General features: G+C 42.3%; 1 protein-coding gene across 2 annotated transcripts in view; it reads right to left on the minus strand.

Annotated features, from left to right (window-relative positions):
• Positions 1-27,500, minus strand: part of macrod2 (mono-ADP ribosylhydrolase 2) — a 1,220,194-nt gene that overhangs the window by 1,033,255 nt on the left and 159,439 nt on the right. The window lies entirely within an intron of this gene.

A 27,500-nucleotide genomic window follows, 5' to 3' on the forward strand; every position in this document is an offset into this window, starting at 1 on the left:
CCCAGGCTCACAGTGTGTGTGTGTGTGTGTGTGTGTGTGTGTGTGTGTGTGTGTGTGTGTGTGTGTGTGTGTGTGTGTGTGTGTGTGTGTGTGTGTGTGTGAGTGTGTGTGTGTATGTAATCTAATGACGAGCCACCGTACGGAGTGTCACAATCCAAGCTCTGCTGGGGATCCCAGGCAATACAAAACACAGGACTGAGCAGAGAGACAGAGAGACAGAGAGACAGAGACAGAGAGAAAGAGAGAGAGAGAGACAGAGAGAGACATAGACAGAAAGGGAGGGACAAAGAGACTGAGAGCCCGAGACAGAGAGACAGAGAGAGAAAGACAGAGAGAGACAGAAAGAGAGAGACAGAGAGAGAGACAGACATAGAAAGAGAGAGACAGAAAGACAGAGACAAACACAGAGAGACAGAGACAGAGAGACAGAAAGAGAGAAAGGGAGAAAGAGAGAGACAGAGAGACACCCATGCATAAACACACCCATGCAGTCTGAATACAGTCAAGGCTCTAATTAAAGTAAGAGAGACAGAGACAGAAAGAGAGAGACAGAAAGACAGAGACAGAAAGACAGAGACAGAGAGACAGAGACAGAGAGGCAGAAAGAGAGACAGAAAGAGAGAAAGGGAGAAAGAGAGAGACAGAGAGACAGAGAAACCGAGAGACAGAGAAACAAAAAGAGAGAGAGAGACGGAAAGAGAAAGAGACAGAAAGAGAGAGACAAAGACAGAGAGACAGAGACAGAGAGACAGAAAGAGAGAAAGGGAGAAAGAGAGAGACAGAGAGACAGAGACAGAGACAGAGACAGAGAGACAGCTCCAGGTTTACATTAACAACAGGTCTGCTGCTAATTCAGACAGGGGCCTCCTCACAAATACAGATATACATATACAAACAGACAGAGAAAATATAATATAATCACATTACTACAATCACCTACAGAGAGGGAAAGACATGTGCATGTGCAGCACATGGGATGTGTTAAACATACTCCTTAGCCTGAAGTGTCCTCATTTGCAAAAGCAAATAGCTAGCTTTTCGTGTGGTGACGACTGGTAAGACACTTCAGGAGGTTGGTCATGTGGGCTAACAATGAAGAGGTCTTGAGTTCACGCCAGGTATGGGCCGAATCAGGCGGAAGTGGTACTCGCTAAGCGAGTTGCATGATGTCCTTTACACATGAATGTACACACTCACATAATATGCAGTCATAAACTATAAAATATATGAACTGACACATCTCCACACTGTAATCCATACGTGCATTCATAAACACACCCATGCAGTCTGAATACACTCAAGGCTCTAATTAAAGTAAGGGAAGCCGCTAGAAGCTACAGAACTGATCCAAACCTTAAGTATACACTCACACTGGCCCTGAGGCCCCTACACTAAATATATCAGATCAACTGGAAATGAAAGTAAACAGCTGCTTTAAGAATGGTGTAATGCTTCTGAGTCTGTGTGGCCTCACATACAGTACAATATGTGAATGTTGTCAACAGTTCTCTGCTCTGTCATTTGACTGTAACTTTGGATTCAATCTAATCTTGAATCTTGTGAGTGTTTTCAAATGCTTGGGAGCGAGAAAAGCTTTTGTTGAATAAAAGCAAATGCGATAAGCTATTACGCAATGTGCAAATATGAACTCTAAGTATTACGTACTCACACTGCAAGTATTTACTCTTAAAGATAATGTGTACAGTTTGTCAAAGTACTACAAGCTCAAGTCCAGGACACAGGGGCGTTCTCTCACTCAATTCAAGTTTCAAATCACATATCTATTCAAAGAGATTTGATTGTTTTATTTCCTCAACTCCTCATTCACTCTGATTAATGAAATGTCTATGAATGGTTATGAAATGTGTAGGAATGCCTATGAATTCTCTATGAAACAGCAGGAGTGTGTTTCATACCTGAGTCGTGAGTACTGGGTCTCCATCTCTAGCTAGAATAAGAACTTATCCTACCTAACTCATTTCAGAGTTCATTTCTGGATCTGACAGACTCCACAACGTTCTACAGATTGTACCAGATAGAATAAAAGGCTAACTCCAGCACACTGATGATCTTGATGCTTCCTAACATGTAATAGCTCTTCATCAGTGTATACAGATGAGATCACCCACATTACATTAGCCAGGAAGCCCAACCTCCACCTTTACCTTAGCTAGTCTCTAAAGTAACAGTGTGTAATTGATTGGTTTTCGAAGTAAATTAGCCTCATGTTCTCCTAACAACGTACAGATGTAGGGTCTTCATTTCAGACAGTTTTCTACAGCAAGAAAATAGTCCTGGAGCAACAGAAACTGTGAATTATTATGTTGATTATAATCAATGGATATTTTTGTAGGGTTTCATACATTTTTAATTAGGGCAAATCAAGTCTGAAACTTCAAAGTGGAAATGACAAAAGCCTTTTTAAAACTCAAATACACTACACGTTTGCATTTCCTGCTGTCCAGGAAAATTCTCAGCAACAAAAGAGTGATCAAATTAAGATCCAACACCAGTAGGTATTTCTAGCACTTAGAAGCACGGAGCGAGAAACAACACTGCTCTCTAGATTCTATATGCTGCCTAATAGAGATTTAATCAGGCGGAAAGACCATAAAGTGAATCGACATGCTAAAAACAATGTTGAATGGAATTTAACAGAGAAAATATTCTCAAAAACCTTTAGTGATTCTCATGAGAGTACTTAATGTGTTTTTTGTTCTGAGAAGAAACATCTCATTCTAGAATAAAATTATTCTGTCTCCACAATCTGGGACACAAAGATAGATAGTCCGAAACAAAAGATTACCTAGAACTGAATCACCCTGCTATGAGCCCTGACCCTGGTGACCTCCCGTGACCTTTCATGACCCTACTCCCTACTTCACCCTTCCTGCTCCCAGCTCCTCACTCTGAACATCACTCAATCCCTCCCACCATCTCATTGAGGTCAGATGGTCTCACTGAGGCCACCAAACAATACATGGCACTTCATACGACCCTTCTCTCCGACTCCCACCCATGATATTGAATCACTCACTTCACTAATATTTCTTCTTTTACAACAAGACAAAAAGCTTGAATACAGATGTATGCTGCCCCCCATAACCCCCATGCTAGCCCATTGTAATGTATTGTGTTGCTCAGACAGGAAGCAGGCTCATTTGCATTTCTTTAGATGATTAAGTTCATCACCAGTATTAGCGACTAGGTTCAAATACTATGTTTCTGCTTGCCTGGCGCAATTGACCAACATACACTGAGTGAAGAAAACATTAAGAACACCTTCCTAATATTGAGTTGCACCCCCTTTTGCCCTCAAAACAGCATCAATTCAAGCCTACAAGGTATGAAAAACATTCCACTGGGATGCTGGCCCATGTTGACTCCAATGATTTCCACAGTTGTGTCAAATTGGCTGGATGTCCTTTGGGTGGTGGGCCATTCTTGATATACATGGGAAACTGTTGAGCGTGAAAAACTCCTGGCGCCTACTACCATACCCCGTTCAAAGGCACTTCTATCTTTTGTCTTGCCCATTCACCCTCTGAATGGCACACATACACATTCCATACACAATCCATTGTCTCAAGGCTTAAAAATCCTTATTTAACCTGTCTCTTCCCCTTCATCTATATTGATTGAAGTGGATTTAACAAGTGAAATCAATAAGGGATCATAGTTTTCACCTGGATTCACCTGGTCAGTCTGTCAAGGAAAGAGCAGGTGTTGCTAATGTTTTGTACACTCAGTGTAATATTCAAAAAATGGCAAATCTCTCCAACCTGGCACTCCAAGCAGACTAAAGCAAACACTCAAAGGAATGTGAAAGATTTGAAATAGTATTTGAACCAGGGCCTGACCAATATGACCTCACTGTGACCAGGCCAGTAGCTGACCACTCAGGGATACCACTCACCATCACGACCATTACAGTGATGGAAATGACAAAAAACTGACTGTTCAAAGAGGTCAGGTCACATTCTGGTCAGGGAACAGAGGAGGTGAAAAATGAACATACACACACACACACACACAAATCTTATTTTATTAGTCACATGCACAGTTTACAGCAGGTATAAAAGCTGCAGCAAAATGCTTAGATGCTAGCTCCCTCAACAATTCAGTACATTAATAAATATTAACAATAAAAGAGTTAAGTCAAAATAACAAGTATAAGTGATAGAAGAGGTCATCTGCATAGTAATAGTGGGCTGTATTACACTGTATTTACAATATAAAGTGGGTAGTGTCTTGGTCACGCAGTGGAATCTATAGAATATAACAGAACAGCAGTGTTGACTGTGTGTGTGTGAGTTCTGAGTGCTTGTGTGTGCTTATCTGTGTGTGTTTATGGGTGCTTGTGTGTGCATGTGTGTGTATCTGTAAGTCTGTGTGTAAGGGTTGGATGTGCCGATAGTCACTAAGGTGCAGATAGTCTGGAAGTCTGTGCAGGGAGACAGCGAGGGTTAGCTGTTCATTAGTCTGATGGCTGGTGATAAAGTTGTCTCTGAGACCCGATCCTCTGTCAAGGTCCTGGAGTCCTTGACAATCTTTCTGGCCTTCCTCAGACACTGCCTGGTGTAGATGTCCTAGAGGGCAGGGAGCTTGCCCCCAGTGATGTATTGGGCCGTCTGCACCACCCTCTGTAGAGACGTCCGGTGGAGGGCTGTGCAGTTTCCGTACCAGGCGGTGATGCAGTAGCAAGTAATACACTAGGTAGCGGTGGGAGGCTTGCCTTTCTCCTTAGTTTCACTAGAAAGCCGTCTCTCCTTCCTCTTCTCCGGAGTGTCTTTTGGAAGGGCTCCTGTGACGAATGGAACTGCTTTGAATATCCAAACAAAGGATCCAGTTCTGGAAAGTCACATTTTTGGTGAGTAACCGCTGATTTGATGTCCAGAAGTGCTTGTCGGACATAGGAAATAATACCAGAAACCAGGAGCGTCATGCACCCCAGAAATCTGAGGGGGCACAAAGTACCTTTAGGATGGCTGGCGGTTGGTCCAGAGGGGGGCATTTTTCAAACACCTGAAACAGCTTTTTCCTTCAATCTAGAGCTATAATCATTATGCTTAATTACATGCACATCTAAGGATACCTTTTGAGCTGTCTATATCCTGACTTCTAAACTTATTTTTTAAAGAAACAAAATATGCTTATATGCATCTCTGCTAAAATCTGGGTAAAATATTGATTGGAATGTGAGTCAATACATTTAGTTATTGCTTGCTTTTTTAAAGTCGGCCAACCTTGCCAGCTAAACAGCTAGCTAGACACAAGCTAGCTATCTAACTTGATTGACAGCCTGAAATGGTTTTTTGCTAGCTAGTTATGAGGTTGGGAACATATCTGGGCTAGCACCATGCAGCCATCATTGGTGTCAATCTTTCTTTAATCTCACACGCACGCATAATCCCCCCCCCACCCCCCACCCCACACACACACACACACACACACACACACACACACACACACACACACATACAGGAACAGAGGAGGTGAAAAATGACCACTGGTCTCAAGACAGGTTATAGGGGCTGGGTCACACATGCACGCACGGCCAGTTTGTATTTTATCAGCGACTTGCCACTGACGAGGGAAATAACAGAAATACGGAAAAAAAGGTTAGGTGTGTGTGTGTGTGGCATTCTGCTATCTGAACCATAAAAAATGCCTTGGAGGATAATGCTTCATAAGTGAGCTCCTACAGTACTGTAGGCATATTTTTCATAATAAAGATCCAAATTCACAGTTATATGCTTCTGAAATGCATTTCATATGTTGATTCTGTGACTATTAAAAATGAATATTTAAAAAAAATGTTTATCTTAACTGGTTTGCCTTATTCAAGCAGGCAGCAGGCCTGCAGCAAGGGGTACAATATATCAGAATAATGCAAAATATTGCCTGAAAAAATAACAATAGGCAAAGTTATACTCTTGAAAAATGCTTAATCCTCAAGTAAAAAAATTCAATAAATGCCATCTCTAATATGGAAACTGTTCTTATGCAGTGTATTAAAATGATCCTTGTCAAATATCCAACTTGATTTATTTAGACAATTATTCTCTGAAACATAAAACTCTTTACTTTCTAAAACCAAAATAAAAGCCATCTCTTGATGAGGCATTCACATTATGTGGTGAGGATCTGTGTGTGTGTGTGTGTCACTGCGTGTGTGTGTTTGCTTTCCCTGCACCCTCGTATCCTGTCCCAACATCTTGCACATCAAACACCAGCCTCTCATTTAATTTCTCCTCTTTTAAATGCCGAGTGGAGTTGAGGTCAGAAGCCAAGCCCTGGGACTGTTCTAGGCCTCCCACAATGCTGCTGCCAAAGTTTGTGTGTGTGTTAGTGTTGAATAGCGGGAACCAGGTTCAGGGATTTTTCTGCCATTAAAATTATTGGGTGGGATGCCTCAGCATGTTTTCGGGACGCCTAAATCCAGACAGTAAAAATACATTCTTCACATTCACATTTTCGGGATGGAAAAATGCTTTCTGTGTAAACTTAAACAACTAAAACATAAATAAAGTTTGTAGAAAAGATAATGGACCTATATATTTTTTTTATTATATAACCTTCCAACAATCAAAATAAAAGCTAGACAGTCAGGGTGAATGGAAAATTCCCAAAACAATGAATGTAGCAGTATTAATTTAGTTATCATGTTTGAACACAGCATTAGCCAAGGAAAAATGCATGGAATTGCAGGAAATGTGCTTTAAAACTGCTAAATGTTCTCTCAGCTCCACGGCAGAATATGTAGAATTGTAAGAAATTTGCTTTAAAACCGCAACATTTTCTCTCAGCTACAAGGCAAAATATGTAGAATGGCAGGAAATGAGCATTAAAACGGAAAAAAAAAATATCTCAACCACATGGAGAAATTTGTAGAATTGCAGGAAATTAGCGTAAAATTGAAAGATTTATCTACACTGCCAAGATGGGGGCCTCTAAAATGTTCTCTTAAATTCAGCCGTGCCGATGGCCGACGCACCGATTGCCACACCCACTATCTAAGCTCCTTTAAAATCCAGAAAAAGCCCTGAGGTTACCAAGATTTACCAATCAAACCCACTCCCTTTTCCCACAGTAAATAACTGAGAAAAAACTGTAAATTATATGTAAAAAAAAATATATGAACAGCATGACGTGAAAAGGAACTGCTCAATTATATGCAATGTCTAAATCAGGCTTCTCTATGGCCTTCTCTCTGCTATCTGCATGATCAATCATCCAAGCTCAGGGTGGGGAAAGACAGCCCATCTCGGTATGGAGTGCAGTTCAAACGCATGTATCATCTCATCATGGAAACTTTTTTTCTTGTGACAGAAAGGACTACATTTGCTGCAACATAGCCTATGCTATAGTAATATAAGGACTGAATGTGCTTCTAATTTACACATCTCCATCTGGCTTTGGGGTCACATTATTTTTTTGCTCTTGGTTATAACAGGCGATGAAATGATACAAGTCATCAATATTGCTCACTTTGCACGCTGCTCCAATGTAACAAATGTACAACTCTAACAACAGAAGACTCATCAGGGTCGGGGTCTGCATCCCCGCTCACCATCACGGCTAAATTCTATTTTTAAAAACTGATGGAGGAATAGACACGCATGAAGAGTGGATGGAGAGAAGCAGGTGAGTGGGGGCTGGTAGGGGATGAGGCTGGCTGACTACAGCTGCCATGTGATATGTGCATGAAGAGCAGATGGAGAGAAGCAGGTGAATGGGGGCTGGTAGGGGACGAGGCTGGCTGACTACAGCTGCCATGTGATATGTGCATGAAGAGCAGATGGAGAGAAGCAGGTGAGTGGGGGCTGGTAGGGGATGAGGCTGGCTGACTACAGCTGCCATGTAATATGTGCATGAAGAGCAGATGGAGAGAAGCAGGTGAGTGGGGGCTGGTAGGGGATGAGAATGGCTGACTACACCTGCCATGTGATATGTGCATGAAAGTGAAGTGGATATTATTGGACCTGCTCATACAAGAGACTGTTGATTAAATTAGATTGAATTTATAAACCAAACTGACTTTATAAACCTTTTATAAGAGGGGCCAGCAGGTTCTTTAGACCGGTGGGCTGAAAAACTAAGTAGTATCATATGAAACGCTATTCTAAAATGTCAGTATATGTATCATGACATACAATGATATTACTGTGGTACCGGTATACTGTGCAACCAGAGTTCCAAAATGAACACCCGCCAAGAGCCAAATGCAGGTATATTTTCCATTTGGCGAGTAAATCTCAAAAGGCTATCCGCCACACTGACGGGTAAATGTTTGTACCAAAATAGTCATGTAATAACATATCTGGCATGATGGCTCAGAGGAAATTACTCATGTTTGTCAGCCCCAGACCGTCTCTAGTTCTCCTCGTTTCACGGCACTGTTTACTGTACGGGACATCAGCTACTCGACATCACTCACTTGCCACGGGTCTGCTGCTAGCTACCGTTCATTAAATAGCTGTTATGTGACGACATTTACCTGATAAGCCAACCTTTGAAACGAAAACCCATACACGAAAAGGAGGACGAATCGCATTAAAAAAACAAAGTTTTGTGAGAAATGGAAGTTAGGAGATAAAGAAGTGTCAAGAGGCTACAGTATGATACTGAGGCTGTGGTGATGAGTTGTTCTGTCTTCTTGCCTAGTTAAATAATGGTTACATGTGTGCCGCCAGTATGCTAAAGATAAAAGCAGAAACAACTCATTTGTCATTAGAAATAAAATGATAAAGCTGGAAAACATTCGTGACCATGAACACAGCAAGTGTCACATTGCCTGCGTGTCTGTGACACCCGGCTCAATCAGAGCCTCTCCTCTTGACACCATCTGTGACGAGCTAATGGCATAGTCAGAGCAGACCAGCACGAAGATGAAGATACTGTTCACGACTGTACATGCCATTGGCAAGGCGAGTTCACTTTCTGACTTGGAGTGGCTAGTAAGTGAAAATGTTGTTACTCTTGTAGCTAAACTAGTATTTTGTAGCTGGTTTTTTCAAGTCTATTTAGCAGACGTGGTCCAGTATTGTAGATTATTTCTCAGCTCTTGATAAGCTTTAGTTCACTTGAAAATAGTGTATAAATACCATAAAATTATAGGCCTACTGATGCTGACATGGATCTCCATGCTTTCCTATGGCTCTGTAACATTCTATTTTTATGTTTGTCTCCAGATGCTGTTTACATTTTAAAGCATTGTGACACAATTGACTTTACCAGCCTTATAGTGTTGATCCTTAAGTAAACAAAGGGTAGAAGGCTAATTTAGCACAATCAACTGCCAGCTATATTGGATAACATGATTGTATATTTCATTATTATTGAATTCATTTGATGTTTGATTTTTGCAGTTTGGATGAGAGAAAAAAGGAATCGCTGTGGGCTCAACATATAGAAATGAGAAGCAGGCCAAAGAGTTGATTCACCATATTGCAGAGGTGTGGAGAAACAACAACAAACCTATCAACTCCCGAGATGAGGCTGGTGTGACCGAAGTGAAATGGCTGGCTAGTTAGCGCGCGCTAATAGCGTTTCAAACTTCACTCGCTCTGAGCCTTGGGGTGGTTGTTTCCCTTGCTCTGCATGGCTAACGCTGCTTCGATGTGGTGGCTGTTGTCGTTGTGTTTCTGGTTCGAGCCCAGGGAGGAGCGAGGAGAGGGACGGAAGCTATACTGTTACACTGGCAATACTAAAGTGCCTATAAGAACATCCAATAGTCAAAGGTTAATGAAATACAGATGGTATAGAGGGAAATAGTCCTATAATAACTACAACCTAAAACTTATTACCTGGGAATATTGAAGACTCATGTTAAAAGGAACCACCAGCTTTCATATGTTCTCATGTTCTGAGCAAGGAACTGAAATGTTAGCTTTCTTACATAGCACATATTGCACTTTTACGTTCTTCTCCAACACTTTGTTTTTGCAGTATTTAAATCAAATTGAACATGTTTCATTATCTACTTGAGGCTAAATTGATTTTATTTATGTATTATATTAAGTTAAAATAAGTGTTCATTCAGTAAACAATACTGAATGAACACTTAATTGTCACTTAATTGTCATTTTTACAAATACATAAAAAAATAAAAAATAAAAATCTTTAAATCGGCCGATTAATCTGTATCGGCTTTTTGGGTCCTCCAATAATCGGTATCGGCGTTGAAAAATCATAATCGGTCGACTTCTAGTAGAGAGTGAGGAGTCGGATGAGGTTTAAGTTGATTAAAGTTAGTGATGCACCGATATGACATTTTTGCCCGATACCGAGATCCAATATTTTCCTTGCCAGAAAACCTGATGCCGATAACCAATATTTTACATTTGAGCAGCCTATTAAGCATTCTAGTACAGTTAAATAGTTAACACACACTCATGGACGCAGCAGTCTAAGGCACTGCATCTCAGTGGAAGACGCGTCACTTCAGTCTCTGGTTCGAATCCAGGCTGTATCACAACTGGCCGTGATTGGGAGTCCAATAGGGCGGCGCACAATTGGCCCAGCGTTGTCTGGGTTTGGCCGGAGTAGGCCATCATTGTAAATAAGAATTTATTCTTAACTGACTTGCCTAGTTAAATAAAGGTTACACACACACCACACGGACCAAAAAGTTATTTTGTTGGCCTTTACGGATGTTCCCATTACCAGTAAAACATAATCAAAACCTATTTCTTTCACTTACTTGCTGTGCTGTTTCGTTGTTCATTTGTTCAGTTGTTTCATTCTCAACCAGGATTTCTATGGAATGCCATTTGAGTCTTTGCGTGTCAAAAAAGATACACGTCAAATAACACTATTTGATGTGACCAATCAGGACCTGAATATGACTGCACGTCACATAATAATAATTGAACGCGTTCATAAATTTTTTACGTAGTTATTACACATTGATTACACTAACACTCTTATTTCATATGTCACAACGATTCATCGATACGTATGCTATGATGCTGGTAAAGTTGTCTCATGCACCTACAGTGCTGGTCATAAAAAAAGCTAGCGAGCTCATGGATGCAAACCATGTTCTTCTCCAAAAACATAGCAAAACAACATAATCTGTTTCAGTAGCTATATTTAGCTTGCTAACTATATAGCTAGGTGTCATCATCTAAAATAACCCTAATTTATAAGATCGTTCTTATTTGATTAATGATGGTTGGGCCCATCTATGTGAAGCTAGCCTCAATAAGTGTTAGCCACAATAGTGGACTTTGCAGTTAGCCTTTGTTGTCCTTGATGGCCTTCCTCTTTATGGCCTTCCTGTGACATCGGGCGGTGTAGGTGTCCTGGAGGGGAGGTAGTTTGCCCCCCGGTGATGCGTTGTGCAGACTTCACTACCCTCTGGAGAGCCTTACGTTTGTGGGCAGAGCAGTTGCCGTACCAGGCGTACCAGGTGATACAGCCCGACAGGATGCTCTCAATTGTGAATCTGTAGAAGTTTGTGAGTGCTTCTGGTGACAAGCCGAATTTCTTCAGCCTCCTGAGGTTGAAGAGGCGCTGTCTGTGTGGGTGGACCAATTCAGTTTGTCCGTGATGTGTACGCCGAGGAACTTAAAACTTACTACCCTCTCCACTACTGTTCCGTCGATGTGGATAAGGGGGTGCTCCCTCTGCTGTTTCCTGAAGTCCACATTAATCTCCTTTGTTTTGTTGACGTTGAGTGTGAGGTTATTTTCCTGGCACCTCACCTCCTCCCTGTAGGCCGTCTCGTCGTTGTTGGTAATCAAGCCTACCACTGTAGTGTCGTCTGCAAACTTGATGATTGAGTTGGAGGTTGTGGGTGGACAGGGAGTACAGGAGAGGGCTCAGAACGCACCCTTGTGGGCCCCCAGTGTTGAGGATCAGTGTGCAACACCAAAATACAGCAGCCAATAGAACTCACATGGAGTTTGTAAGAACAGAGAACGTGCGATGGCGGTAGGCTATAGCAGTTATTTATTCAGACCCATAACCAGTCAATCTTCTTGAAGAGAAGTGAAAGCCATGTGCATCTTATTCTAGTCCTGTATTATTCAAACATGTCATTACGATGATGAAGGTAAGGACAACGAAACATATTTCATTTATCTGTTGAAAGCAGGAATGAATGAAGCAACAATAGAGAGAAAAAGGAGGGAGGGTAATATACACGTTGCACAACATGAGGGAAATATGATGAAAGGTACAGTATATATGCGTCAGCCTACTAATTATCCACATTTCAAAATAGTCCCTATTATAGGCTTATTTCAAAATGTAAATCAACATCACTAGCCTATAATTGATAAATTCACTAGCCTATAATTGATACATTCACTAGCCTATAACTGATCAATTTACTAGCCTATAATTGATAAATTCACTAGCCTATAAAGCTTATAATTGATAAATTCACTAGCCTATAAAGCCTATAATTTATAAATTCACTAGCCTATAAAGCCTATAATTGATAAATTCACTAGCCTATAAAGCCTATAATTCATAAATTCACTAGCCTATAAAGCCTATAATTTATAAATTCACTAGCCTATAATTGATAAATTCACTAGCCTATAAAGCCTATAATTGATACATTCACTAGCCTATAATTGATACATTCACTAGCCTATAATTGATAAATTCACTAGCCTATAATTGATACATTCACTAGCCTATAAAGCTTATAATTTATAAATTCACTAGTCTATAATTGATACATTCACTAGCCTATAATTGATAAATTCAATAGCCTATAAAGCCTATAATTGATAAATTCACTAGCCTATAAAGCCTATAATTGATAAATTCACTAGCCTATAATTGATAAATTCACTAGCCTATAAAGCTTATAATTTAGAAATTCACTAGCCTATAATTGATCAATTCACTAGCCTATAACTGATAACTTCACTAGCCTATAATTGATACATTCACTAGCCTATAATTGATACATTCACTAGCCTATAATTGATATATTCACTAGACTATAAAGCTTATAATTGACAAATTCACTAGCCTATAAAGCTTATAATTTATAAATTCACTAGCCTATAATTGATACATTCACTAGCCTATAATTGATAAATTCACTAGCCTATAAAGCCTATAATTGATAAATTCACTAGCCTATAAAGCCTATAATTGATAAATTCACTAGCCTATAATTGATAAATTCACTAGCCTATAATTTATACATTCACTAGCCTATAATTGATAAATTCACTAGCCTACAAAGCCTATAATTGATAAATTCACAAGCCTATAAAGCCTATAATTTATAAATTCACTAGCCTATAATTGATAAATTCACTAGCCTATAAAGCCTATCATTGATAAATTCTCTAGCCTATAATTGATAAATTCACTAGCCTATAAAGCCTATAATTGATAAATTCACTAGCCTATAAAGCTTATAATTGATGAATTCACTAGCCTATAAAGCTTATAATTTATAAATTCACTAGCCTATAATTGATCAATTCACTAGCCTATAAAGCCTATAATTGATCAATTCACGAGCCTATAAAGCCTATAATTGATCAATTCACTAGCCTATAAAGCTTATAATTGATAAATTCACTAGCCTATAAAGCTTATAATTTATGAATTCACTAGCCTATAATTGATCAATTCACTAGCCTATAAAGCCTATAATTGATCAATTCACTAGCCTATAAAGCCTATAATTGATAAAGGCACTAGCCTATAAAGCTTATAATTGATAAATTAACTAGCCTATAATTGATCAATTCACTAGCCTATAAAGCCTATAATTGATCAATTCACTAGCCTATAAAGCCTATAATTGATCAATTCACTAGCCTATAAAGCCTATAATTGATCAATTCACTAGCCTATAAAGCTTATAATTGATAAATTCACTAGCCTATAAAGCTTATAATTGATAAATTCACTAGCCTATAAAGATTATAATTTATGAATTCACTAGCCTATAATTGATCAATTCACTAGCCTATAAAGCCTATAATTGATCAATTCACTAGCCTATAAAGCCTATAATTGATAAATGCACTAGCCTATAAAGCTTATAATTGATAAATTAACTAGCCTATAATTGATCAATTCACTAGCCTATAAAGCCTATAATTGATAAATGCACTAGCCTATAAAGCTTATAATTGATCAAGTAACTAGCCAATAAAGCTTATAATTTATAAATTCACTTGCCTATAATTTAACCTATAATGTCCTGCAACAGCATCACATGTTCTCTCCCAGCTTCATGGTTTGAACAAAGTGCACAATTCCAGTCCTTATAATACAGTATATTACAATACAGTACAGTAATACAGTTCACACTTAAAACGAATACTGGAGCTTGTTTCATTTATTTACCCAAGAGAGCATAGCTACAGCTATGGGTTGTTCTGTTTTTCTGTCCTGAGTAATGTGCGGTAGCCTATATATCATAGGCAATGTATTGGATAATGGCGGAATCATTTGGTCTTTTTTGTGCTTGGGCTTATAAAATGTCTTTAATATTTGCCTCATCAGCCTCAGTTAGCATCCAGCTTGAATTTTCAAGGCCAATCGAAGCTTTAATCAAATCAAGACATTTATATGCTTTAGAATGTCACTTCCAACTTGGACAAGAAATACCGGGTTACCCAGGAGAAAAGTGATTTATTCTCGGGATGGAACATTTGTAAAATATTAGGAAAATAGTCAACCCTAGTGTGCGTGTCCTCCAAGGCATCACCTCTCACCTAACCTGTTGGTGTCTCTCCATCTGCTAGTGTACAACGAATACTGAATGGTTGAGATGAGACAAACACCATCATTAATCGACATCAGCAGGTCATAAAAGGCAGGATATTTTGAGTTTAGAGACCAACACCATCTTAACAAGAAAAACCACAGCATCAATCGTGTCTTCGCTTGAAAGCCAGGACCTCAAATTGGATCCATGCTTATTCTTTAATTTCCCACTAAAATCCTGTTCTCTGATCCAAACATGGCTTCTGTCGAAAAAGTACAATTCCGAGAGTACAAAAGGAGGAGTGAGAAATTAGAAATATGATGGCCATGGGCCAGAGAGTGATAGATCCATCAGAATGACTGATATGTATGGCTATTTGGGTGTTGTGTTGTCCTCTCTGCTCCATCAGTGATATGTATGGCTATATGGGTGTTGTGTTGTCCTCTCCGCTCCATCAGTGATATGTATGGCTATATGGGTGTTGTGTTGTCCTCTCCGCTCCATCAGTGGTATGTATGGCTATATGGGTGTTGTGTTGCCCTCTCCGCTCCATCAGTGATATGTATGGCTATATGGGTGTTGTGTTGTCCTCTCCGCTCCATCAGTGATATGTATGGCTATATGGGTGTTGTGTTGTCCTCTCCGCTCCATCAGTGATATGTATGGCTATATGGGTGTTGTGTTGCCCTCTCTGCTCCATCAGTGATATGTATGGCTATATGGGTGTTGTGTTGTCCTCTCCGCTCCATCAGTGATATGTATGGCTATATGGGTGTTGTGTTGCCCTCTCTGCTCCATCAGTGATATGTATGGCTATATGGGTGTTGTGTTGTCCTCTCCGCTCCATCAGTGATATGTATGGCTATATGGGTGTTGTGTTGCCCTCTCTGCTCCATCAGTGATATGTATGGCTATATGGGTGTTGTGTTGCCCTCTCTGCTCCATCAGTGATATGTATGGCTATATGGGTGTTGTGTTGTCCTCTCCGCTCCATCAGTGATATGTATGGCTATATGGGTGTTGTGTTGCCCTCTCTGCTCCATCAGTGATATGTATGGCTATATGGGTGTTGTGTTGTCCTCTCCGCTCCATCAGTGATATGTATGGCTATATGGGTGTTGTGTTGCCCTCTCTGCTCCATCAGTGATATGTATGGCTATATGGGCGTTGTGTTGTCCTCTCCGCTCCATTAGTGATGTATTTACGGTATCTATAGAGTTTCTGTCCAGGACCACTCAGTCTCTGCCCTGTTCCACAGTTCCTCTAGGGACACCAAGCGGGGTGTTGGGGATAGAGAGGATGATCGGGGAAGAGAGAGGGTCCTCACCCTGGGGAGAGGGAGAGGGACCCGACTCAGGGACATAGAGGTTGTTTCTGGACTAGGACTGGTGAGGACAACACCACTCTCAGTCTCCCCAGTCAGGGGCTACGGCCCTCCCTCCCTTCCTAGGGATAGGACCCTCTCTCCCTGACTACCCAGGGTCAGGGCTAACCCTCTCTTTCCCCAACACCGTCTGTCTCCACAGTCAGTCCCCGGACCCTCTGCCTCTCCCCAGGCCCAGGGCCTTCTCTTGAGGCCCCAATATCATCTCCCACGGTCAAAAGCCAGAGCCGCTGGTCCCTCCCTGTCTCCCCAGGCAAGTAACAGGGCCTCCCTAACATTAGTCAGTGACCTGAAAAGGGCAGGGCCCTAAATTCTAACCAGCTCCTCCCTCTTCTTAATGAATCTAATTCAGAGAGTGCATGTACGCACGCACACACATCCATCGCCTATAAATCACTTGACATTAATACAAATGAACAGGTACCATTTAGGCCACAGCAGCAGAACAGCCTGAATTCATCAGGACATGGACTCTACAAGGTGTTGAAAGCGTTCCACAGGGATGCTGGCCCATGTTGACTCCAATGCTTCCCACAGCTGTGCCAAGTTGGCTGGATGTCCTTTGGGTGGTGGACCATTCTTGATACACACAGGAAACTGTTGAGTGTGAAAAACCCAGCAGTGGTGCAGTTCTTGACACAAACCGGTGCGCCTGGCACACCACTATCGCCCGTTCAAGGCTGTATCACGACTGGCCGTGATTGGGAGTCCCATAGGGCGGCGCACGACTGGCCGTGATTGGGAGTCCCATAGGGCGTTGGCCGCGTTAAATAAAACATTTAGAAAAATACAAATAAAAGGCACTTTTTTGTCTCGCCCATTCACTATCTGAATGGCACACATACACAATCCATGTCTCAAAAATCCTTCTTTAACCTGTCTCCTCCCCTTCATCTACACTGATTGGAGTGGATATATGAAGTGACATCAATAAGGAATCATAGCCTTCACCTGGATTCACCTGGTCAGTCTATGTCAAGGAAAGAGTGTTTTGTACACTCAGAGGATAGAGACTTGCTGTTTAACTGTATATCCAAAAATAACTATTCAATTAAGTAGAATCAGTTTAAATCCCAAACAAAAGCAAGAGAATTCAGATGAACATGTTCGTAGTTCCATTACTTGGTGAAGGATACAATAACGTCATAATATCTATATCTAACTGACTCTCCTCCATGGCCAACATTAATTCATGTCGGACCATTAAGCGGTTGAAATGATCTGGTAAGAGGTCCATACATCTCTTTCATTGCCCACATTGTTCCCTTTATGAGATCAACACACACACAAGCACACACTCACACACACACACACACACACACACACACACACACACACACACACACACACACACACACACACACACACACACACACACCATACAAACACACACACACACACAAGCACGCACTCTCGCACACACACACACACACACACACACACACACACACACACACACACTCACACACACACACCATACAAACACACACACACACACAAGCACGTACTCACACACACACACACACACACACACACACACACACACACACACACACACACACACACACACACACACACACACACACACACACACACACACACACACAAGCACGCACTCACACTAACAAACACGCACACACACCATACAAACACACACACACAAGCACGCACTCACACTAACAAACACACACACACACACACACACACACGCACACACACTAGCCCATTCAGAACTTAATCGACCCTCTCCGCAGACACCATTTCCCAGGAAGTCCAATGGTTGCCAAAAAATAATTATGTAATTCCTAAAGGTCCAGAGAGTACTAGCACGTCCATTAACACACACACACACACACACACACACACACACACACACACACACACACACACACACACACACACACAGGGCTCTATCTTCAACAGCCATTAAGCCAACGGATTTGTCAAACACACACTTGTTGGTAATTTCAGCCTGTTAAAGCCAGCGCTCTGCTATTTTCCAACCCTGCGCCAGGATCGGTGACTTACCTGTCTTATATGAGTTAGCTTGCGCTGAGTTGGGAGGGATGGCAATATCGGAGGTGTGTCCTTAAAAACATGTGTCAAAGTGCCAATTTCAGGCAGCCATGGTGGGGATATTTAAATCATGGCATGGTTTTTGACAGTGGAAGCGCAGCCTATACAGCCCATATTGACAGTGGAAGCGCAGCCTATACAGCCCATATTGACAGTGGAAGACCAGCCTATACAGCCCATATTGACAGTGGAAGACCAGCCTATACAGCCCATATTGACAGTGGAAGCGCAGCCTATACAGCCCATATTGACAGTGGAAGCGCAGCCTATACAGCCCATATTGACAGTGGAAGACCAGGCTATACAGCACATATTGACAGTGGAAGACCAGCCTATACAGCCCATATTGACAGTGGAAGCGCAGCCTATACAGCCCATATAGACAGTGGAAGACCAGGCTATACAGCACATATTGACAGTGGAAGACCAGCCTATACAGCCCATATTGACAGTGGAAGCGCAGCCTATACAGCCCATATAGACAGTGGAAGCGCAGCCTATACAGCCCATATTGACAGTGGAAGACCAGGCTATACAGCACATATTGACAGTGGAAGCGCAGCCTATACAGCCCATATTGACAGTGGAAGACCAGGCTATACAGCCCATATTGACAGTGGAAGACCAGGCTATACAGCCCATATTGACAGTGGAAGACCAGCCTATACAGCCCATATTGACAGTGGAAGCGCAGCCTATACAGCCCATATAGACAGTGGAAGCGCAGCCTATACCGCCCATATTGACAGTGGAAGACCAGGCTATACAGCACATATTGACAGTGGAAGACCAGCCTATACAGCACATATTGACAGTGGAAGCGCAGCCTATACAGCCCATATAGACAGTGGAAGCGCAGCCTATACAGCCCATATTGACAGTGGAAGACCAGGCTATACAGCCCATATTGACAGTGGAAGACCAGCCTATACAGCCCATATTGACAGTGGAAGACCAGCCTATACAGCACATTTCGACAGTGGAAGCGCAGCCTATACAGCCCATATAGACAGTGGAAGCGCAGCCTATACAGCCCATATTGACAGTGGAAGACCAGGCTATACAGCCCATTTTGACAGTGGAAGTGCAGCCTATACAGCCCATATTGACAGTGGAAGACCAGCCTATACAGCCCATATTGACAGTGGAAGACCAGCCTATACAGCACATATTGACAGTGGAAGCGCAGCCTATACAGCCCATATAGACAGTGGAAGACCAGCCTATACAGCCCATATTGACAGTGGAAGACCAGCCTATACAGCCCATATTGACAGTGGAAGCGCAGCCTATACAGCCCATATTGACAGTGGAAGCGCAGCCTATACAGCCCATATTGACAGTGGAAGACCAGGCTATACAGCACATATTCCTCATAGATATCATCCTAACCAACTTCCCCTCTAAATACACCTCTGCTGTCTTCAACCAAGATCTCAGCGATCACTGCCTCATTGCCTGCATCCGTAATGGGTCAGCGGTCAAACGACCTCCTCTCATCACTGTAAAACGCTCCCTGAAACACTTCAGCGAGCAGGCCTTTCTAATCGACCTGGCCGGGGTATCCTGGAAGGATATTGACCTCATCCCGTCAGTAGAGGATGCCTGGATATTTTTTAAAAATGCCTTCCTAACCATCTTAAATAAACATGCCCCATTCAAGAAATTTAGAACCAGGAACAGATATAGCCCTTGGTTCTCCCCAGACCTGACTGCCCTTAATCAACACAAAAACGTCCTATGGCGTTCTGCATTAGCATCGAACAGCCCCCGTGATATGCAGCTGTTCAGGGAAGCTAGAAACCATTATACACAGGCAGTTAGAAAAGCCAAGGCTAGCTTTTTCAAGCAGAAATTTGCTTCTTGCAACACTAACTCAAAAAAGTTCTGGGACACTGTAAAGTCCATGGAGAATAAGAACACCTCCTCCCAGCTGCCCACTGCACTGAAGATAGGAAACACTGTCACCACTGATAAATCCACCATAATTGAAAATTTCAATAAGCATTTTTCTACTGCTGGCCATGCTTTCCACCTGGCTACTCCTACCCCTGTCAACAGCACTGCACCCCCAACAGCAACTCGCCCAAGCCTTCCCCATTTCTCCTTCTCCCAAATCCATTCAGCTGATGTTCTGAAAGAGCTGCAAAATCTGGACCCCTACAAATCAGCCGGGCTAGACAATCTGGACCCTTTCTTTCTAAAATTATCTGCCGAAATTGTTGCCACCCCTATTACTAGCCTGTTCAACCTCTCTTTCGTGTCGTCTGAGATTCCCAAAGATTGGAAAGCAGCTGCGGTCATCCCCCTCTTCAAAGGGGGGGACACTCTTGACCCAAACTGCTACAGACCTATATCTATCCTACCATGCCTTTCTAAGGTCTTCGAAAGCCAAGTCAACAAACAGATTACCGACCATTTTGAATCTCACCATACCTTCTCTGCTATGCAATCTGGTTTCAGAGCTGGTCATGGGTGCACCTCAGCCACGCTCAAGGTCCTAAACGATATCTTAACCGCCATCGATAAGAAACATTACTGTGCAGCCGTATTCATTGATCTGGCCAAGGCTTTCGACTCTGTCAATCACCACATCCTCATCGGCAGACTCAACAGCCTTGGTTTCTCAAATGATTGCCTCACCTGGTTCACCAACTACTTCTCTGATAGAGTTCAGTGTGTCAAATCTGAGGGTCTGTTGTCCGGACCTCTGGCAGTCTCTATGGGGGTGCCACAGGGTTCAATTCTTGGACCGACTCTCTTCTCTGTATACATCAATGAGGTCGCTCTTGCTGCTGGTGAGTCTCTGATCCACCTCTACGCAGACGACACCATTCTGTATACTTCCGGCCCTTCTTTGGACACTGTGTTAACAACCCTCCAGGCAAGCTTCAATGCCATACAACTCTCCTTCCGTGGCCTCCAACTGCTCTTAAATACAAGTAAAACTAAATGCATGCTCTTCAACCGATCACTACCTGCACCTACCCGCCTGTCCAACATCACTACTCTGGACGGCTCTGACTTAGAATACGTGGACAACTACAAATACTTAGGTGTCTGGTTAGACTGTAAACTCTCCTTCCAGACCCATATCAAACATCTCCAATCCAAAGTTAAATCTAGAATTGGCTTCCTATTTCGCAACAAAGCATCCTTCACTCATGCTGCCAAACATACCCTTGTAAAACTGACCATCCTACCAATCCTCGACTTTGGCGATGTAATTTACAAAATAGCCTCCAATACCCTACTCAACAAACTGGATGCAGTCTATCACAGTGCAATCCGTTTTGTCACCAAAGCCCCATACACTACCCACCATTGCGACCTGTACGCTCTCGTTGGCTGGCCCTCGCTTCATACTCGTCGCCAAACCCACTGGCTCCATGTCATCTACAAGACCCTGCTAGGTAAAGTCCCCCCTTATCTCAGCTCGCTGGTCACCATAGCATCTCCCACCTGTAGCACACGCTCCAGCAGGTATATCTCTCTAGTCACCCCCAAAACCAATTCTTTCTTTGGCCGCCTCTCTTTCCAGTTCTCTGCTGCCAATGACTGGAACGAACTACAAAAATCTCTGAAACTGGAAACACTTATCTCCCTCACTAGCTTTAAGCACCAACTGTCAGAGCAGCTCACAGATTACTGCACCTGTACATAGCCCACATATAATTTAGCCCTATCAACTACCTCTTTCCCAACTGTATTTAATTTATTTATTTATTTTGCTCCTTTGCACCCCATTATTTTTATTTCTACTTTGCACATTCTTCCATTGCAAAACTACCATTCCAGTGTTTTAATTGCTATATTGTATTTACCTTGCCACCAAGGCCTTTTTTTGCCTTTACCTCCCTTCTCACCTCATTTGCTCACATTGTATATAGACTTGTTTATACTTTATTATTGACTGTATGTTTGTTTTACTCCATGTGTAACTCTGTGTTGTTGTATCTGTCGAACTGCTTTGCTTTATCTTGGCCAGGTCGCAATTGTAAATGAGAACTTGTTCTCAACTTGCCTACCTGGTTAAATAAAGGTAAAATAAATAAATAAATAAATATTGACAGTGGAAGACCAGCCTATACAGCCCATATTGACAGTGGAAGCGCAGCCTATACAGCCCATATAGACAGTGGAAGCGCAGCCTATACAGCCCATATTGACAGTGGAAGACCAGGCTATACAGCACATATTGACAGTGGAAGCGCAGCCTATACAGCCCATATTGACAGTGAAAGACCAGGCTATACAGCCCATATTGACAGTGGAAGACCAGGCTATACAGCCCATATTGACAGTGGAAGACCAGCCTATACAGCCCATATTGACAGTGGAAGCGCAGCCTATACAGCCCATATAGACAGTGGAAGCGCAGCCTATACCGCCCATATTGACAGTGGAAGACCAGGCTATACAGCACATATTGACAGTGGAAGACCAGCCTATACAGCACATATTGACAGTGGAAGCGCAGCCTATACAGCCCATATAGACAGTGGAAGCGCAGCCTATACAGCCCATATTGACAGTGGAAGACCAGGCTATACAGCCCATATTGACAGTGGAAGACCAGCCTATACAGCCCATATTGACAGTGGAAGACCAGCCTATACAGCACATTTCGACAGTGGAAGCGCAGCCTATACAGCCCATATAGACAGTGGAAGCGCAGCCTATACAGCCCATATTGACAGTGGAAGACCAGGCTATACAGCCCATTTCGACAGTGGAAGCGCAGCCTATACAGCCCATATTGACAGTGGAAGACCAGCCTATACAGCCCATATTGACAGTGGAAGACCAGCCTATACAGCACATATTGACAGTGGAAGCGCAGCCTATACAGCCCATATAGACAGTGGAAGCGCAGCCTATACAGCCCATATTGACAGTGGAAGACCAGGCTATACAGCACATATTGACAGTGGAAGCGCAGCCTATACAGCCCATATAGACAGTGGAAGCGCAGCCTATACAGCCCATATTGACAGTGGAAGCGCAGCCTATACAGCCCATTTCGACAGTGGAAGCGCAGCCTATACAGCCCATATTGACAGTGGAAGCGCAGCCTATACAGCCCATATTGACAGTGGAAGCGCAGCCTATACAGCCCATATAGACAGTGGAAGCGCAGCCTATACAGCCCATTTCGACAGTGGAAGCGCAGCCTATACAGCCCATATTGACAGTGGAAGCGCAGCCTATACAGCCCATTTCGACAGTGGAAGCGCAGCCTATACAGCCCATATAGACAGTGGAAGCGCAGCCTATACAGCCCATATTGACAGTGGAAGCGCAGCCTATACAGCCCATATAGACAGTGGAAGCGCAGCCTATACAGCCCATATTGACAGTGGAAGCGCAGCCTATACAGCCCATATAGACAGTGGAAGCGCAGCCTATACAGCCCATTTCGACAGTGGAAGCGCAGCCTATACAGCCCATATTGACAGTGGAAGCGCAGCCTATACAGCCCATTTCGACAGTGGAAGCGCAGCCTATACAGCCCATATAGACAGTGGAAGCGCAGCCTATACAGCCCATTTCGACAGTGGAAGCGCAGCCTATACAGCCCATATTGACAGTGGAAGCGCAGCCTATACAGCCCATATAGACAGTGGAAGCGCAGCCTATACAGCCCATTTCGACAGTGGAAGCGCAGCCTATACAGCCCATATTGACAGTGGAAGCGCAGCCTATACAGCCCATTTCGACAGTGGAAGCGCAGCCTATACAGCCCATATTGACAGTGGAAGCGCAGCCTATACAGCCCATATACAGTGCCCATATATGCACGGAACAAGAGAGATGTGCTTTTTGTGCCCCTAAACCTCTTATTTATAAACATAAACAACTAATGTTTTTCCCCATTTAGTTTCATTTAATAAAAAGACAACAAGCACAGCCTCCCCTCCCTTTCAATGAAGGCTGTGATTTTTTGTCCTGTCCAATACATTCGCCGAGCAGGCGTAGTAAAAACTATCGATAAAGGGTTTGGCTTAGAAATAAATCTTAATCACCAAAGCTTTATTAAAAGATTAAGTTTGGCAGCAGCAAAACAGTGAGCGGACATCCCTTTTATATATAAGTATTGTACATTATTATAGCCAGCGCCTGTTATTATTCTGGATAAAACCCCATGTAGGCTACATATCCATATGCCCATCATAGAGCAAAAGATAATGCAGGTGACCAATGTTCTCTCTCATTTTTTGGGGCACGGAGCAAATTTCAGGTCTGCTGAGCGCAAAGTTGAACCTTGTGAAAATTCTGTTGAACTTCCAGCGTGCGTTTACTGTGAACACTGAGGTTGTACCCACTTTAAGTTAGTTTCAGACAGTGGTCAAGTAGGCTACTGTTGCTATTTGATCATAATGTAGCCTTACCATCAAAAACAATGGAGAAACTGCAACCCATAACATTTTAACATGGAAATAGCTGCCAACAGTAGCAGCAAATGTGTGCTTTTCAATGTAGGCCTACATATCATGAGACTTCTGAAAAAAACATGCAGGCTTGACATTAACCTGTTTCTCCACTTGTCCTTCAGACAAGGAGGTGACTGACAATGTTGTGTTTGATGCATGAAACCACTTTACAAAAATAAATCATTATTATTCCATTATTATTCCATTCCATTATTACAGAGAATCAGACAAACTATGTTGCTGACCTCTGCCTATTGGCTACTGTCTCAAATTACAACACTGCCCCTTTAAGACAAAAAAAAAAAACGATTAAGCCGACTAGCTTTTCAAAGATGTCTACAAATGTACATGATTTGTGCTCCTTGGGCGGGCCACCTAAGCGTTTTTTCGGGTCACCTACAGTGCATTTAGAAAGTATTCAGACTCCTTGACTTTTTCCACATTTTCTTACGTTACAGCCTTATTCTAAAATGTATAAATTATTTTTTCCCCCTTATCAATCTACACACAATACCCCATCATGACAAAATGAAAAAAAGTTTTTTAGACATGTTTGCAAATGTATTAAAAACAAAAAACACATTTACATGAGTATTCAGACCCTTTACTCAGTACTTTGTTGAAGCACCTTTGGCAGCGATTACAGCCTTGAGTCTTCTTGGGTATGACTCCACAAGCTTGACACACCTGTATTTGGGGAGTTTCTCCCATTCTTCTCTGCAGATCCTCTCAAGCTCTGTCAGGTTGGATGGGGAGTGTCGCTGCACAGCTATTTTCAGGTCTCTCCAGAGACGTTTGACCTGGTTCAAGTCCGGTATCTGGCTTGGCCACTCAAGGACATTCAGTGACTTGTCCTCAAGCCACTCCTGCATTGTTTTGACTGTGTGTTTAGGGTCGTTGTCCTGTTGGAAGGTGAATCTTTGCCCCAGTCTGAGGTCATGAATGCTCTGGAGCAGGTTTTCATCAAGGATCTCTCTGGACTTTGCACCGTTCATCTGTCGATCCAGACTAGTCTCCTGGTCCCTGCCGCTGAAAAACATCCCCACAGCATGATGCTGCCACCACCATGCTAGGGGTGGTGCCAGGTTTCCTCCAGACGTGACGATTGGCATTAAGGCCAAAGAGTTCAATCTTGGTTTCATCAGACCAGAGAATCTTGTTTCTCATGGTTTGAGAGTCCTTTAGGTGCCTTTTGGCAAACTCCAAGCGGAATGCCATGTGCCTTTTACTGAGGAGTGGCTTCCATTTGACCACTCTACCATAAAGTCCTAATTTGTGGAGTGCTGCAGAGATGGTTGTCCTTCTGGAAGGTTCTCCCATCTCCACAGAGGAACTCTGTAGCTCTGTCAGAGTGACCATCAGGTTCTTGGTGACCTCCCTGATCTCCCCCAATTGCTCAGTTTGGCCGGACGGCCAGCTCTAGGAAGAGTCTTGGTGGATCCAAACTTCTTCCATTTAAGAATGATGGAGGCCACAGTGTTCTTGGGGACCTTCAATGCTGCAGAGATTTTTTGGTACCCTCCCCAGATCTGTGCCTCGACGCAATCCTGTCTCGGAGCTCTACGGACAATACATTCAACCTCATTGCTTAGTTTTTACTCTGACATGCACTGTCAACTCTGGGACCTTATATAGACAGGTGGGTGCCAAATCATGTCCCATCAATTGATTTTACCACAGGTGGACTCCAATCAAGTTGTAGAAACATCTCAATTTCGAGTCTGAATACTTATGTAAAAATTTCATTTTTAAATTGTTTTTTTCCCAAACTGTTTTCACTTCGTCATTATGGGGTATTGTTTGTAGATTGATGAGCTTTTAATTTAAAAAAAAATCCATTTTAGAATACAGCTGTAACGTAACAAAATGTGAAAAAAGGGAAGAATACTGAATGCTTTCCAAATGCACTGTAAGTCCAAACAAAATTATTTTAAAACCAGATATAAAGTATGTTGAAAAGATAATGGACCTATATATTAATTATTTAATCTTTGAGAACTAACAATCACCAAAATAAAAGCTAGAAAATCAGGTAGAATAAATTCCATAAACAATGGATTTAGCAGTATTCATTTATTTATTATGTTTAAGCAATAAAACACAGCAATATCCATGGCACATTGAACATAATTGCAGGAGTTTTAAAATGGCAACATTTTCTCTCAGCTCCATGGCAGAATATGTAGAATTGCAGGAAATTAGCTTTGAAACTGCAAAAAAAAAAACATCTGCTCCATGGAGAATTTTTTTTAATTCCAGGAAATTGGCTCAAATTTCACTACAGCGCCAAGATCGGGGGCTCTCAACCAAGCACATTGCCACACCCCCGGCCACACCCACCACCTAAGCCCCTTTTTGACCCAAACGGAAATGTGCTCGTTACTGTAGTCTATGCTATTTAATAAACTGAAGTATCAATCCACAATGGACTAGGATGAGAATATTCCATGTCTTCAGCCGAATTGGAGTGGATGACAATGCAAAGACCGTCAATAACTTACAGAACTGGAGATAGCGGCAATATTGAGACAGCGGCATGCTGTATTAAGTGTTGATATGCCAGTGAGTGGCCAAGCCCTCAATAAACTTGTTTATTCATTAAAACCCAGCTATTGCACTCATAATTCCTGCTGTGAAAATATCAAAAATATTTCTCACACACCCCTATACCAATAGCGCATCTGCCAGTGGTAAGATATACAATTACGTTAGGTTTGTTAAAAGGGTCCACAGACAGAGTCAGACACATACACACACACACTAACTACCCCAGCAGATGATCAAGTCAGGGCCTCTTCTCGCACTTCTCTTCATCTCTGTCAAGCAGAGCTCCAAATGTCACTACAGTATTTGCATGCCAATAGATCTCTGTGATTGTGTCCCAAATGACACCCTATTGCTTTTG

Source organism: Oncorhynchus mykiss, chromosome 23, assembly GCF_057628025.1.
Source record: "Oncorhynchus mykiss isolate SJ-2025 chromosome 23, ASM5762802v1, whole genome shotgun sequence".
In the NCBI taxonomy this organism is placed as follows: Eukaryota; Metazoa; Chordata; class Actinopteri; order Salmoniformes; family Salmonidae; genus Oncorhynchus; species Oncorhynchus mykiss.